The sequence below is a fragment of the Anas acuta genome, chromosome 21, assembly GCF_963932015.1.
Source record: "Anas acuta chromosome 21, bAnaAcu1.1, whole genome shotgun sequence".
In the NCBI taxonomy this organism is placed as follows: Eukaryota; Metazoa; Chordata; class Aves; order Anseriformes; family Anatidae; genus Anas; species Anas acuta.
Window position 1 is genome coordinate 4,756,781 of NC_088999.1, and position 13,350 is coordinate 4,770,130.

The 13,350-nt window shown below is 48.2% G+C and overlaps 1 long non-coding RNA gene across 1 annotated transcript; it reads right to left on the minus strand.

The window, feature by feature from the left end:
- Positions 1–7,485: 7,485 nt before the first annotated feature.
- Positions 7,486–13,172, minus strand: LOC137842952 (uncharacterized). Its single transcript, XR_011089289.1, has 3 exons — positions 9,538–13,172; positions 9,335–9,458; positions 7,486–8,373 (listed from the first exon to the last, which is right to left on the minus strand). It is a non-coding gene; the product is annotated as an uncharacterized lncRNA (long non-coding RNA).
- Between the last annotated feature and the right edge of the window lie 178 nt (positions 13,173–13,350).

Consider the following 13,350-nt stretch of genomic DNA (forward strand, 5'->3'; position numbering starts at 1 on the left):
TCGAGGCTTTGAAGGTCTTAATTGAAGTGTTCCCTCACCGGTTAATATGTCTAGATGGAAAGGGTGAGTTCTAATTTGCTTTGTTCTTTTTGAATCTTTTTATTAAACGTTAAGAAAATAAGGTAGCACGCTGTTGCATGAAGTACGGTTGCTAAATTTCAGAGATGAGCAAAACATAAGGTAGCAGATGGTATGAAGAGGATATATGTGAAGAAATGTAAATAGCAGGGAACCTCACCAAATCAAAAACGTAAGGCAGAACTGAAAGCGCGTGCAAGACCCCTGGGAGAGCAGAGGAGATGAAGCAACAACTGAGCTGAAAGATACCTGACTTTGCTTCCTCAGAAATGGCAAAGCCCCGACAGGACGCTCTGATCTAGTAGAACAAAAGTCCCATCATATCCAGGGGAGCCAACATGATTTTGAAGGGTCCTTTAAATAAACACAGAATGAGGGGAAGAAACAAGAGCAGAGTTTGCAGGTGCCAACAAATAGATTTATCAGACACTTGGAATCAAAAAGGACCCCCCCTCAGCCCCAAATATTTCAGAACTTGAATCAATAACTAATGAAGATATTATAAAAGTACTAAGAGTAGAAGAAAATTATTGAACAAGGACAAGATGCATTGTTTAAATTAGGCAGGAGATCAAGTGAACTGGTGTTAAGAAAGCACCTAGCACCCATTTGCAGAAGTCACAAAGTGTTTTCTTTCCTTATTTGCACCCAAAATACTGCCACCTGTACCCACACTCATGATCCATCACCCTGAAGATGTTTTTACACGTCTCTACCTCCAACAGAAAGACTAGAAACTGCTATAAGATGAGAGGGATGCTGAAATGCAGGCAGGTGAGGGCACAGAGGTTGGTTGACAAGTCTCAGGAATTTCAAGGAGGAGCGGCTGGGCCACAGCCTTTCTTACCATGTCCATTTACTGATCACCAAAGGTTAAGCTCAGCTAAAACCTGGGAAGGTGAAGAGCGGCTGATTTCTGAAGTGGCCCTTCCATGCAGCTGCGGAGAATCAGTGTCAGAAAGTACCACACCTTGCTGTGGGGACTGAGCGAGTGTGGACTGCCTGCAGCTTGTACAAAAATCACTGCATTCTGAGCATCAGAAATAAGAGGAAAAGGATAAAAAAGAGAAAAAAGCACAGCACTGTTGCAAAAGACAGTATTAAGGAGATACGGGACAACTCGCTAAATACCCTGCACGATTGCTGAGCCCACTGAAGTCGCTCTCGTGGTGCTCCCTCCGTCATGAAGATGTGCTTGGTGCCAGGTGGCTCTCTCTGTTTGTCTCATGTCACGAACATTTCCATAGCAGAATACCACAAGTTCGTTGAGACTAAATCACAATGACTCTCGTTTTGTACCTTATTCTGCCCCGAGTGCCATTTGTCTAGGTGATTTATGAGGTGAACTCTGGCCATGCAGGTCTTCTTTCCTTCTGAATGGAGAAACAATCCAGAAAAGAAACGCATCTCTTTTGAGTTAATAGAGGAAGCTGCACTAAGCCTCATTCACTAAAGTGTTTATTAGACATCCAGGCCAGCTGAAGCTTAGCACGTTTCATACATATCAAACTGCAGAGAGCTGCTGGGAAGAGCAGAAACAAACAAAACAGATTCACAAGTTTCTTAATAATTTAAATTAAGCTACTAAAGTAACAGAAAAACAAGAGTTGCTGGCAATAGCAACAGATATCTATCAATTCCAGCTTGCTGCTTATAGCAACGCGCAGGAATTGAAAAGCAGTTGGCTCTACATCCCCTCAGATATCCTCAGGCTGAGGGACTGTTAAATTGTAATCAATGTGAATACATAACCCCCAACAGGCACCACATTGCTTTTGTGGCTGCCGATTTCATAAATTGTCTCCAGGTTCTTTGTAATGAAAGATATTGCATATAATTACAGGAAAAAAAAAAAAAGAGGGAAAAAAAGAAAAAAAAAGAGAAGAAGAGTGCAACTTACGAGCCTGGTCCTGTGAAAACTGCCTGCTCTTTGACAACTCAGCAGTTTGTGGGGGGATCATCAGCACTTTGTAGATGTGAGGCCAGTGTTAAGATATAATTTGCAAGAAATAACTTGAAGTTATACCATAGAGATTTATCAGTTCGGAGAAGACCACGTGCGGAATTCTTAAAAAGCAATGAAATCACAGAATTAAAAATTTTAAGCATAAAAACCATTAAGTCATCCAAGTCCATTTACAATTATTGATGGTAAATCCATCTACTCCAGATGGGAAGAGGTCACTCTCTTCTTTTTCCAGGGCAAGTCTATGAATAATTTGAGTGATTAAAGCTCAAAGCAGGTGTGGAAATGAAAAAGACCGGGAAAGCACATGGGAAAGAAAGCACACTCACATGAAGATGCGTAGCTTTCCTTCTGAAATCAAAAAAGGCACCCTCCGTTCAGCCACACAGCCACAAAATACAGATGAGTTTGTACATTTTTTTTTGAGAAGAGTTGTCACTTTTTAAAGCGCGTTGAAATCTTATTTTTTACTTTTTAGGTTTCCTCTTCCTTCTTCTATCGAAGATGACCTAAATTTTGAGCTGAAGCATTCACAGGATCCTCGCTTGGAATATAAAACAACAGCAAAAACATCAGGCTGCAAAAGAGGCAAAATAATAGGAGGGAAAATTACAGTGAAGACCTCCCTGAATAACAGGAGGTCACAAACACTGCAGAAATAGATGCTGAAGTAGTACTATCCAGAGACAGTGGACACAAAGTGATTGCATTTACAGAAACCCAGCTAAGGACAGGTGGGCAGGATGTGAAGCTAAGCAAATGGTCACAGCCCTGGGAATACCCAACGTTTCTCCAAATTTCCCTTCAAATATACCACTGTATTCTTTGTGAAAAACAAACCAAAACACCACAGCAGAGATACTGATATCCAGGAGTCTCCCGTTGCAAAAAAATATAAAAGTTGAAAGCTCAGTGGGGAAGCAATGGAATTAAACAGCTACAGAAAGGGGTGGAAGCTGTATTTTATATGCAGAAGAGAAAAACGTACAGAATGGGCATATACAACCAGGTAGTCAGTACTATAGACTATGGAAGATTCATGCAGCTCACTATTTAAAAAAAAACAAAACCCAAAAACCCACAGGCAGTTGCATTTTATTTTGCTTAAACAGTCAACAGAAACTAAGATTATAATCTGTGCCTTTTTAAAATTCCATTCAACAGATGTTCATAAACAGACTTGAGCCAAATTTCAGTTCCCCAAAAGGATATTCAGACGGAGAACCCTTACAAATGGATGATAAAGTCCTGCTTTTTCCCTCGTAATAATTGCTTTTCTGAGACATCAAATCCTCTCTTAGCCTCATTACAAAGTTCCCACCAGCATAAAACGTATTTTCCATTTCCTATAGTATTGTTTTCCAAAAATGGCACTGACATTCCCAGCACAACTCTCCTTTACTCGCTTTTTGTCATCTCCTCAGCACAGTGTGAAGGGATTGTCTCGGTGACAACGTTCTGTTCTTCTTAAAAAAGCTTAAAATAAAAATCCAACTGATACCGATAAATATTTACTTAATTTAAGAAAAGGGGAATTCATCAATTAAGAATGAAAATTCCGGAAGAAAACAAAAAGGAAAGGCAAAGCTGTAAGAAGTTGTCTTTTTTTTTTTTTTTTTTTTAAAGAGAATGACTGCTCAATAGCTCCTTTTGGGACCCAGTGAGATGATTTCTTTAAAAGTATGGTGTAGAAATACCCCCAAATCACAGAAATTATAAGTCACTTGAGCATTTAAGACGCAATACAAAATTAAGAAATACCAGAACACATAATGAAAACAGTGTTGCACTTTCTTCTCTATGTTAAAAGCGACGGGGAGGGCTGAAGTGAAAGGTTTTATTTTTACTTAATTACTCTCAGTGTTCACTAGGGACTCCTTAGGAAGGGTATCTTACATTTGGACCTAAATGCAAGCAAGATTCAGCCCTGATCTTACATCTTCTGACAATACTTTTCTTAAATTAGAAGGCCCACAACTAGGATGTTGATATCACCACTGTGTTCCCCCAACACCTGAGAGGCTCTTCTGTGTTATCAATCTATTAATCCAGGAAGCAGTTAGCATGAAAACAAACAAAGACATTGTTTAAAACGAAAAAACAACCCCAAACACAATACTTTGTAGGCTTGCAGCATCCTTCATCCAAGGATTTCAACACACTTTGAAACACGAGGTCTCACAATTTGAGGAACAAACAAACAAACAAACAACTTTTAGGTATTTTGAAAACGATAATGCATTAATTGAGAGAGCATCCACCTGTGATGCAATTACAAGGGACTGCTACTGCAGCATTTCACACATCCAATCCACCTTCTGGTTACAGCTTACAAGTTTGTGGTATGTAGAAGGAACAGCAGAGCTGGTTAAAGATTTTCTCTTGCTTCACATACTCTGCAAGCTTCTCATTAACTCATACATGACTTTAATCAGTGCTGAAGCACACACTTCTTTCACCGTGCATCAGGACTGGTCTGGAAAAAAACCCTCCGCTCAATAAAATATTATCATAACCACGAATTAGTATAGAAAAAGGCAACCTTTTTCTAAAGTGGCTGCTGATTTTCCTATATAAAGGGTTAAACTGACCTTCACTCATCCACGAGAGGTAATAAAATAGAACTTTAAGGACAAAAATGGAGCACTTCAAGAGATTATTATGAAGAGCTACATTCAAGACGATAGAAGACAAAACCTTATTCTTAAAGCACAGATGCTTCTAAAACAAGAGATCACACGTTTTAAAAAAAGAACGCTACCGAGCCCTTATAATGAATAAGCAAAACAAGGGGAATCAGTTTTTTTTTTTGTATTATTATTATTTATTTTCCCTGGCAGGGCTGTGGAGCTGGGAGGAAAGGGGGGCATTTCCTCGCTGTGCTTGCAGAGCCAGCTGCGTGCTTTGCACTTATGCAGGGCTGTGGAGCTGGTATCGGTTGGTGGGGTGGGGGGGGGGAGAGAGAGAAAACAGAGTAAGCCTGAGAAAAACCCATCAGAGCTCCTGTCCTCCCCTTTCAGCGTTAATGGGAGGGATACGAGGCTATGGGAGCTGCAGTGGGGGATGGGGCCGGGAGGGGGTGGGGAGAAGCCGAGCAAGGCCTTACAATCAGCAGCAGCTCTTGTTCTCCTCTCCTTTCAGCCCTAAGCAGGAGGATGTGAAGCTCATGTAGCCGGGGATGGGATGGGGGAAGCCGAGCGGGATCAGAGTTTAGCTTTTGTCCTCTCCCGGCAGGGTTAACAGGGGGGGACACAGGAGGCCTGCGGGACGGGGAGCGGGCCGAGGGGTTAACGGGGTGTGTGGGGGGGTCGGGGAGCCCTTGTGGGGAGGATTTGGGAGGGCCTGGGTGCTCTCCTGGGGGGATTTGGGGGTCCTGTGTGGGGTCTTAAAGCTGGGAGGGGGGGCGTTGGGGGTGAAGTTCCCGAGCTGCTCGGGCATGGGGGTGAGCCGGGGGGCTGGGGGCTGCCCACCCGCGGTGTGGGGGTGAGGTGAGGGGTTGTGGGGTGAGGTTTGGTGCTGTGGGGTGAGGTGAGGGGCTGTGGGGTGAGGTGAGGGGCTGTGGGGTGAGGTGCAGCCGCCCCCTCACAGCTGCGGGGCGCAGGGCCCAGGTGCGCTGACAGGAACGTGGGTCCTCAGAAAGGGGACAGGGAAAAAAAGGGGGAAAAAAAGGGAAAAAGGGGAGGAAAAAAAGGCCAAAAAAATCGTGTGGGCGGAGGGCTGGGGGGCAGCGGGGCGCTGTGGAAGCTCCGCGGCCGCTCACCTGCCCGTGAGGGGAGGCTGCGTCCTGTCAGGCGCCGGGGCTGAGGCGCGACCCCGGGCCCCCGACCTCGAGGCCGGGGAAACTTTTCCCCAAACTTTACCGCCCGGCCCCGGCCCCTTCCCCTATCATTTCCCCGGCCCCTCAGGGCGGGCAGCGGGCGGCCGGGAGCCCCCCTCAGCGGCTCGCCCCCCCCCCCCCCTCCATTCCCCTCAGCTTCTCCCCGTGCCCCCCTCCCCTCCCTTCCCTTCCCCGCGGGAGGGGGCGGGGGCGCTGTTCCCGGCTCCGCGCCGCGTTTTCCCGCTCACCCCCGCCCTCGCGCACGGCTCCCCGGGCCGCCTCACTCCTCCGCGCCTCCGGATCCCTCCGCCGCTCGGGTTTTTTTCACCTCCCCTCCCCCCCCCCATCACACTTCCTCCTGACTTATCCCGGCCAAAGCCGCGGGGTGATGAGGGGGGACAAACGCGTCCCTCGCCTCCCCCTCTGTGATAAAACGCCGCGAAGGGAGAGCGGGACGGGGCTCGATGGCGGCTGAGGGCTGGCACCCTGCTGGGACTACTTGGCGTTGCTGCCACGGCCTCTGCGGAAGGAGCGCGCTGTGTGAGGGGCTGCGCGGTGATGCGGCTCTCCTCAGCGCTTCCTGGAAACTCCCGCTTAGGAGCGGGGGGGGGGGGGGGCGGGAGAGAGAAAGAGTCCCAGGCCGGGAGCTGAGGGGGGGGGCCCGGCCCCCTGCCCTCCCCGGGGCACCACCGGCCCCGCTGACACCCCCACAACCGCTCCCCCCACACACACATTAAGGGGAGACCCCCCCCAGTTGGCACAGGGAGGGGGCGAGACCCGTTTGTCCCCTCACAACCCGGGCAGCCCCCCACCCAAAAAAAAAAAAGAGGTGCCCCCCCCCCCCCATATACACCACACACCACAACGGTGGGGATGGGGGGAGGGTAAAGGGAGCCGCTGCTACACCGCCAGCGCTGAGCACAATCGGGCTGGAAAGCTCCGACTGCAAAGGGCTGAGAACAAAAAAAAAAAAAAAAAAAAAAAAAAAAGTGAAAAAACCTTCCCTTTGCTGCCCCCTGCCTGCCGCTCCGCAGGGCTGGAGGCAGCGGCGCTGCCGGGCTCCGACCCCGCTGGCGGCGTGGCAGGGGGGGAAGGGGCAGCACCGAGCCCCCGGGCTGCCCTCAGCCTGTCACGGTGCTGCTGAGGGAACCGGGGGGGTTTGGGCTGGAAAAAGGGGGCTCAGGGCAGAGCTCATTGCTCTCTGCAACTGCCTGGAAGGAAGGGGTGGGGAGCTGGGGTCGGCCTCTGCTCACAGGGAACTGTGCCAGGAGCAGAGGGAACGGCCTCGAGTTGTGCCAGGGGAGGTTCAGGCTGGCAATGAGGAGACATTTCTCCTCAGCAAGAGCGCTCAGGCGTTGGGACGGGTTGCCCAGGGAGGTGGGGGAGTCCCCGTCCCTGGGGGTGTTCAGGGAGAGGTTGGACGTGGTGCTGGGGGACAGGGGCAGGGGGTGGTGGTAGGGCACACTTGGACCAGATGAGCTTGGAGGGCTTTTCCAACCCTAATGCCCCTAGGATTCCCAATAACAGAGATTCTAAAGGGCTAAAACGCTGCCCCTTTTATACAGCAAGTTGAGAGGGCTCAGGGGTCTGCACCTCGCCTCTTGTGTTATTTAACAAGACAGGACTGAAAATGCATCACGCCTGCAAACCACAAAGAAACGAAGTTGGAAAACAGGAGGGGGGGGAGCAAGCCTGCTGATAAATGTCCCTAATAGACAAGGACATGCAGCATCAGTAAATACCGTATGGTTCATTAGATACGGGCTTTAGTGATTCAGCCTAACAGTTAAAGACCTTCCTTCCTCTGTCTCCTCAAGCCTGTTGCCTTTTACGAGCCCTTGTCTCCAGCTCTGCCAGTCCCTGGAGCTCACCACCCCTGAAACGTGGAGTTGTTGAGCCTCTCTGCTGTTGCAATGCAACTCCTAGATGTTAAAAAAACCTTTCCTCCACCGAACCCATGGGTTTCAGGGTGTTGGGACTGTACTCAGTTGAAACAGGCAACGTGTAATGAAATTATGTGGAAGAGAAAGATTAATTATAGCAAGTAGATACCCGTAAATCCTGTTAGCAATCAAGCATTTCCATAGAAATTTCCTGATGCGAGATGCCCGACACCTTTCATAAGCTTCCATTTCCTTATCACCGATCCCTAAATTTGTATGTGGCTTCATTTACAAACATAAAATCCAAATGTAAATCGAGGGTGTCGGGGTAAGAAGGCCTGCTTGTCCTCGACCTGCTGATCTCTTTGAAGTTTCTGTCTTGTTCGTGGGTTATAGCTCTAAATTGCGTAGTTCATGGGGTGCTGGAAACACCAGCCTCCAGCTCTTGAGAATCTTCAGGACAAAGAGAGAAACATCTCTCGACTTCAAGCTCCTCCAGCACCAATTACTGATGATCTGTGCTTTGTTTTAGGCCTCAGGTCGCCTCTAGCATTTGGCATTTAGTTGGCTGCTCTCTTTGCTACACTTCTCTTATTTTGGTCTTTGTACTCCGATCGATACAGAACGTCCTGTAAATATATGTATTTATTCTGTCAGTCTTGTGTTACTTTCCTTCTACCATCAAAATATTAAAACACAAAAGCTTCCCGATTACTCATCGGCAGATCTGCGAATTTGCACACAGACGGCTTTCTTTGGAGCAAGTCAGCAAATTAAAAACAACTCCCTCAGAAAAACTTTTCGCTGAGAATCGATTGTTTCCAGATCCTTTTCCCCTCAATAAAAAAGGCAGGTCCTGGGGAAAGCTAATAAACAGCCGCTATTGAAAAGCCAACAGCGCACCGGATTCTGATGTTAGTTGTTTTGGGGTAATTGCAATTTTGTGTTTAGCTAGCAGGAGATGGGAAAATGTCACTTTGTCTACATGTCTCATTAGAATAAATCTTCCTGGATACTTCAAGGGGATAAAGTGTCTACTAACAAAGAATTGATTCAGTGGTCTGGACTGAAAAGCCTTACTTTGCTTGGTAGATAGTTTAAATTATCATCGGAGGATTATCAAAAGCTTAAAAAACAAAAACAAAACACATTGAAATGCAGAACTCAAATTCTTACTGTCCAATGGTAGGAAATGCAAGTGTTGGAGAGGAAGAAAAACGCCCACATCTCCCTGATTTCACGAGCTCCTACCTGAGGAAAGTGCTGTATTCCTAAACATCCTTTTTGGTGCTCTAGTTTAACTTATTGTCTTCTAGTTTTTAGGGAAATGAGTACTGACCACTCTTGTTAACCCCTTGAGTGTTTCTGATGATTCCTGAGAGCCATGAGAGTGATAATGTACCTCCTGCACCTTCGTTCCACGAGGACAACCCACAGCAGGACTGCGAGACAGCAGCACACACCCTGCAGAGTTCCCTGAGTAAGTGATTTATTTATTCAGCCCGTTATTTATTCGGGCTGAACTTTGTTCAATTACTGATGCTAACTGCCGGGCCAGCAGACAATTTAGGATTTGAAACTGTTTCATACCTGATAAGTTTTGCAGTTGGATGCGATACAACAGCGCTGTTGGTAATAAATCCACTGCACGTCCCTCTCGTGCTCTCACTCAGCTCTCCAGCGCCAGGTACAGTAGAAGTGCCAGCCTTGCTGACTGGGAAAAAAAAAAAAAAAAAGTTTGAGACTTGTGCTTACATTTTAAATAAATACTGCATCAGGTGTAGTTTTTATACCTGTATTTTTAATGCTCCAGCTCACAATGTTTTTTTATTTAAGAAGTTGCACAAGCGAGCAGAGATCACTGCGGCTGGACTAGCAGCATCTAGTAAAAAAGGTGTTAGTTTTATAAAGCTGCTGCTCTCGCGCCAAGCGCATATTAGAGAGGGAAAGCTGTGGTTATCAGACTGGAGGTCACGATGCTCGGTACTCCCCCACGGCACATCTGAGGTGACATTGCCAAAACGCGCTGCAGGAGACGCCGCTCTTCATTTCTCAAGCCTCCTGCTAGGCCTCTGGCAGAGGATAAGGGAAGTTTACAGGAGCTTCCCAAATGGGAAAGGGAAAAAAAAAAAAAAAGTCAGTTAAATGATTTATTTGTGAGTCAGCAGCTGAAGAAACATTGCCATGTGAAGGGAATCCCGCTATTAATGAGAGAAACATTGCCGTGCCTGCATGCTTAAGCGAAATCCCATGCAGTGCACCACTGCAGCCCAGTCACAGCTCCTAAACTGCGCATACCCCTGCGATTTCCACGCTCCAAGGGCAGCAGCACAAAAATGGGGCAGCAGGGAGGGGGCAGCTTCATTCATTCCACAGGTGCCCGTTTGCCTTTTCCACCTTCCAAGCGGAGCCTGCCCTGCGGGCCACAGAACCAAAGCCAGGAGGATTAAGGGAAGGGGGGGGGATTACCGAGCCAAAGCAAACACGTTAGAGAAGTCAGGCAAGAAGTTTTGGAGGAGGAAATCTCAGGCGTGCTTTTCAGCCCATCGCACGAGCTGTCGGGATCTGGCAAGGCTGTCGGGCTAACGACGCTGGAGCGAGGTGCAGGGAGAAGCCACCGGTGCCTCCTCTCTGCGCCTGCCAAGGATGGGTGGCGAGAAGACAGCACAAGTCAGAACACAAACTGCCGAGACAACACGCTCGTTTTTCAGAAAACACCCATTAGCAAAATTGTTTTCTCTGCTCAAATTTGACAAATCGGTTCAAGCCCACACATATCCTGCAGGATACATTACGCTGGAGCATCCAGCCCCTCTCATTTCCCAGGCAGCTCTGTCACCCTGCTACTGATCTCCCATCAAAGGCACCTCGTTGCAATTTGTAGTCCCTCAAGACGAAATAATTCAAAATAAATATACCCAATTTTTAAAGAAATATGAATAGAAAATGCTCCTATGTATAAGCTGAAGACAAAAACTGACAGAAGTAGCTAAACTTGTCTTGCTTTACATTTTCAGGTGATGCCAAGTTGCCCTCCTTACAAATCTTTTTGCTGTTCTTCTGGCCTCTCCAGATTTAGTACGGTATTTCAAGGACCGCTGATTATAGCATTCAGTAACTGGAAAGAGAAAGAAATCGCAGGTGGAACTAAGAAAGGAGATAAAAGCAGTCTTTGTGCAGAAACCAAAGTTTTTACAAGGCACACAGGTTAGTTGGGGGAACCGATGCGGTGAGTCCAGGGCTGTTATGCTGCGATCCTACACCAGATGCTGTCTTGAGGTTCTCATTCTTGCAGTTTTAAGGCTGGATCTGATTGTACATTTCTCTGTTTTTTGAGCGTGTAATTATCTAGCATGATGTGCTGAAGTTCTGGAGAAAATGGAGCTGGGTGCCGAGCAGTAATGGGAGAAAAGGTCTGCGTGTGGGTGGGTGGGTTTGTGCTGGTGAATGCAACAAATGGTGAGCGCGGCGCAGAGAAAAGCCTTACCTGGGAAGAAACCCAGATATTATCATGGCGTTGTGCTGCGAGCAGTTACTGCCTCCCTGCAGACAGCGAGGATCCAGAGCACCTGCTCAGGAGGAGTCGTAAGCAGGTTGAGCAGAGGAAAGAAAAGTTTCAGGCTTTCCAGAGTTGAGGAGTTAAAGAAATTGAAGTGTCCTTGCTGTAAACGCAAGGTAAATTATTCATTCTCTCTCCCCCCCACCCTTCCCTCTCTCTAGTTCAGCTTTTCTTTTCATGCTTTAATCGTTTTGACACCGAGCTGTACAAAAGTAATTTAAAATTAACATGACTGACACTTGGTAGATAGCAGGACCCGGTGCAGAGCTCCACCTTCTGCTGGGGACTGCGAGAGGGGGGCCTGGATTGGCTGCAGGTCCTGCGGCAGCTGATGGGGACCGAGGAAAAACACGGCAAACAATTAATTTGCTAATTTAGTTTTCTGTTTAAATTGAAACCAGAAAATTGTCAGGCACCCATCAGCCCGTGAGCCAGGCTGAGTGGACTTAGGGCAGCGCCGTGCTCTTGATAGCAAAGAGGGGACACGTTTGATTAGGTGGCAAAGCAATTTCTTCTGCAAGTACCAATGGCACTTAATAGGTTTACTGTCACATTTTAGCATTTAAGTTCAACAACACGGTGTTTTTGGGTCACCTTTCCTCCATCCCGTGCATTTGGTGCACGTAACAGCCTCTTTGGCTGGGAAAGAGGCAGCGCCCACACACGCTGCTAACCAGCTGAGAAGGGTTGTGCCCTTCAGCACTGAGCATCCCAGAGCCTGTGGGTACCACAGCGATCTGCAGCGATGCCCTGGTCACACAGAAGCCTCCCAGGAGATCTCCTGCATGCCTTGAACGACGGCACGGTGTAACGCGGCCGCAGCAGGCCTGGTGTCCTCTGATGGGGAGAGAAACGCTCTAATTTGATTTCCTCCCTTCAGCTGTGAAGGAGAGGCTGTAATTTCAGATCTGCTTGGAGTGGGCCTTTTAAGCTTGTGTACCCTTTCTGCTCAGTTTTAGGCCTGTTTTTGATGCAGTAACGGAACCGTGTCTGTTTAGTTCATGCATCCAATTCAGGATTTCACTCCTGGCTCATCAGAGCAAAAAGGAGCACGTTCATCAGGACCGAGAAATCGCCACAGCCCTGAGTTTCATCGCATGCTACTGCCAGGATTTGCTGTTGTGCGTGCGTGTGGGTGTGCGCGAAGTTGTGAACACATTAAGTAAATTAGTTCGTTACCAGCAGAGGGAGCGTGGGTCAGGGCTGGGTTCAGCGGGGAGTCAGTAGGCTAAAAACAGGATTGTCTCCCAAGGAAGCGTCACATCACAGCGAGAGGCTGGTGCGGCACCAGCACGGTTGGCTTCCTAAATCCAAATGAACCCGGAGATAAGACCTCATCTGCACATCTGGGGCTTTGCTCAGACTCCTTACTGCACCCATTTCCTTTTCCCCGTCTTAACTGATGCTCTCTGTGAGTCAAAGTCACTAGATGGTACTGTTGCTGTTTAATATTTATGCCTCTGTGGGCCGGCTACTTGGGAAACTCACATTTCTGCCGGGAGATGAAGGGCCTCGTAATCTGTCAGGGAAACGCAAGCAAGGAGCCAGGGAGAAGAAGTAGGTCAGGCCTGGTTCCTGCGACTCAGTTGTTGGAGGGGGAGCAGCAAAGACTCTGCCTGAGCAGCTTTTGCTCCCTGCAGAGCCCCAAAACGCAGATCTCGGGCAGCCTTGCTCGGGGAGGGCACCTCCAGACACAGCGGGTGGAAGCTTTGCAGCTGCCGCCCCCGAGCAGGGGAAGGCCACCTCGGGTGGCAGAGCTCAGCCTCGGCTGCCCCGCAGCGAGCAAGTGGCTGCCCAAATTCCTTAACCGAGCTTCCAAATAACATCATCGCACAGGTCCCATCCCTGGTAGGGGTCACCAACCTTTCCATCGCAGCTGATAGCAACAAGCAGGTCATTGTGTTCTGCAAACGAGGCCCGGCCGCGGGACAGGCTCCATCCCCAGCCAGGCAGCCCGCAGAGAGCTGCCTGCATGCCCTGCCTTTGCGGGGCTTCTATTAGAGGGGAAAGTCAGGCCAATTAAATCAGGCAGCATTGAATCTCTAAT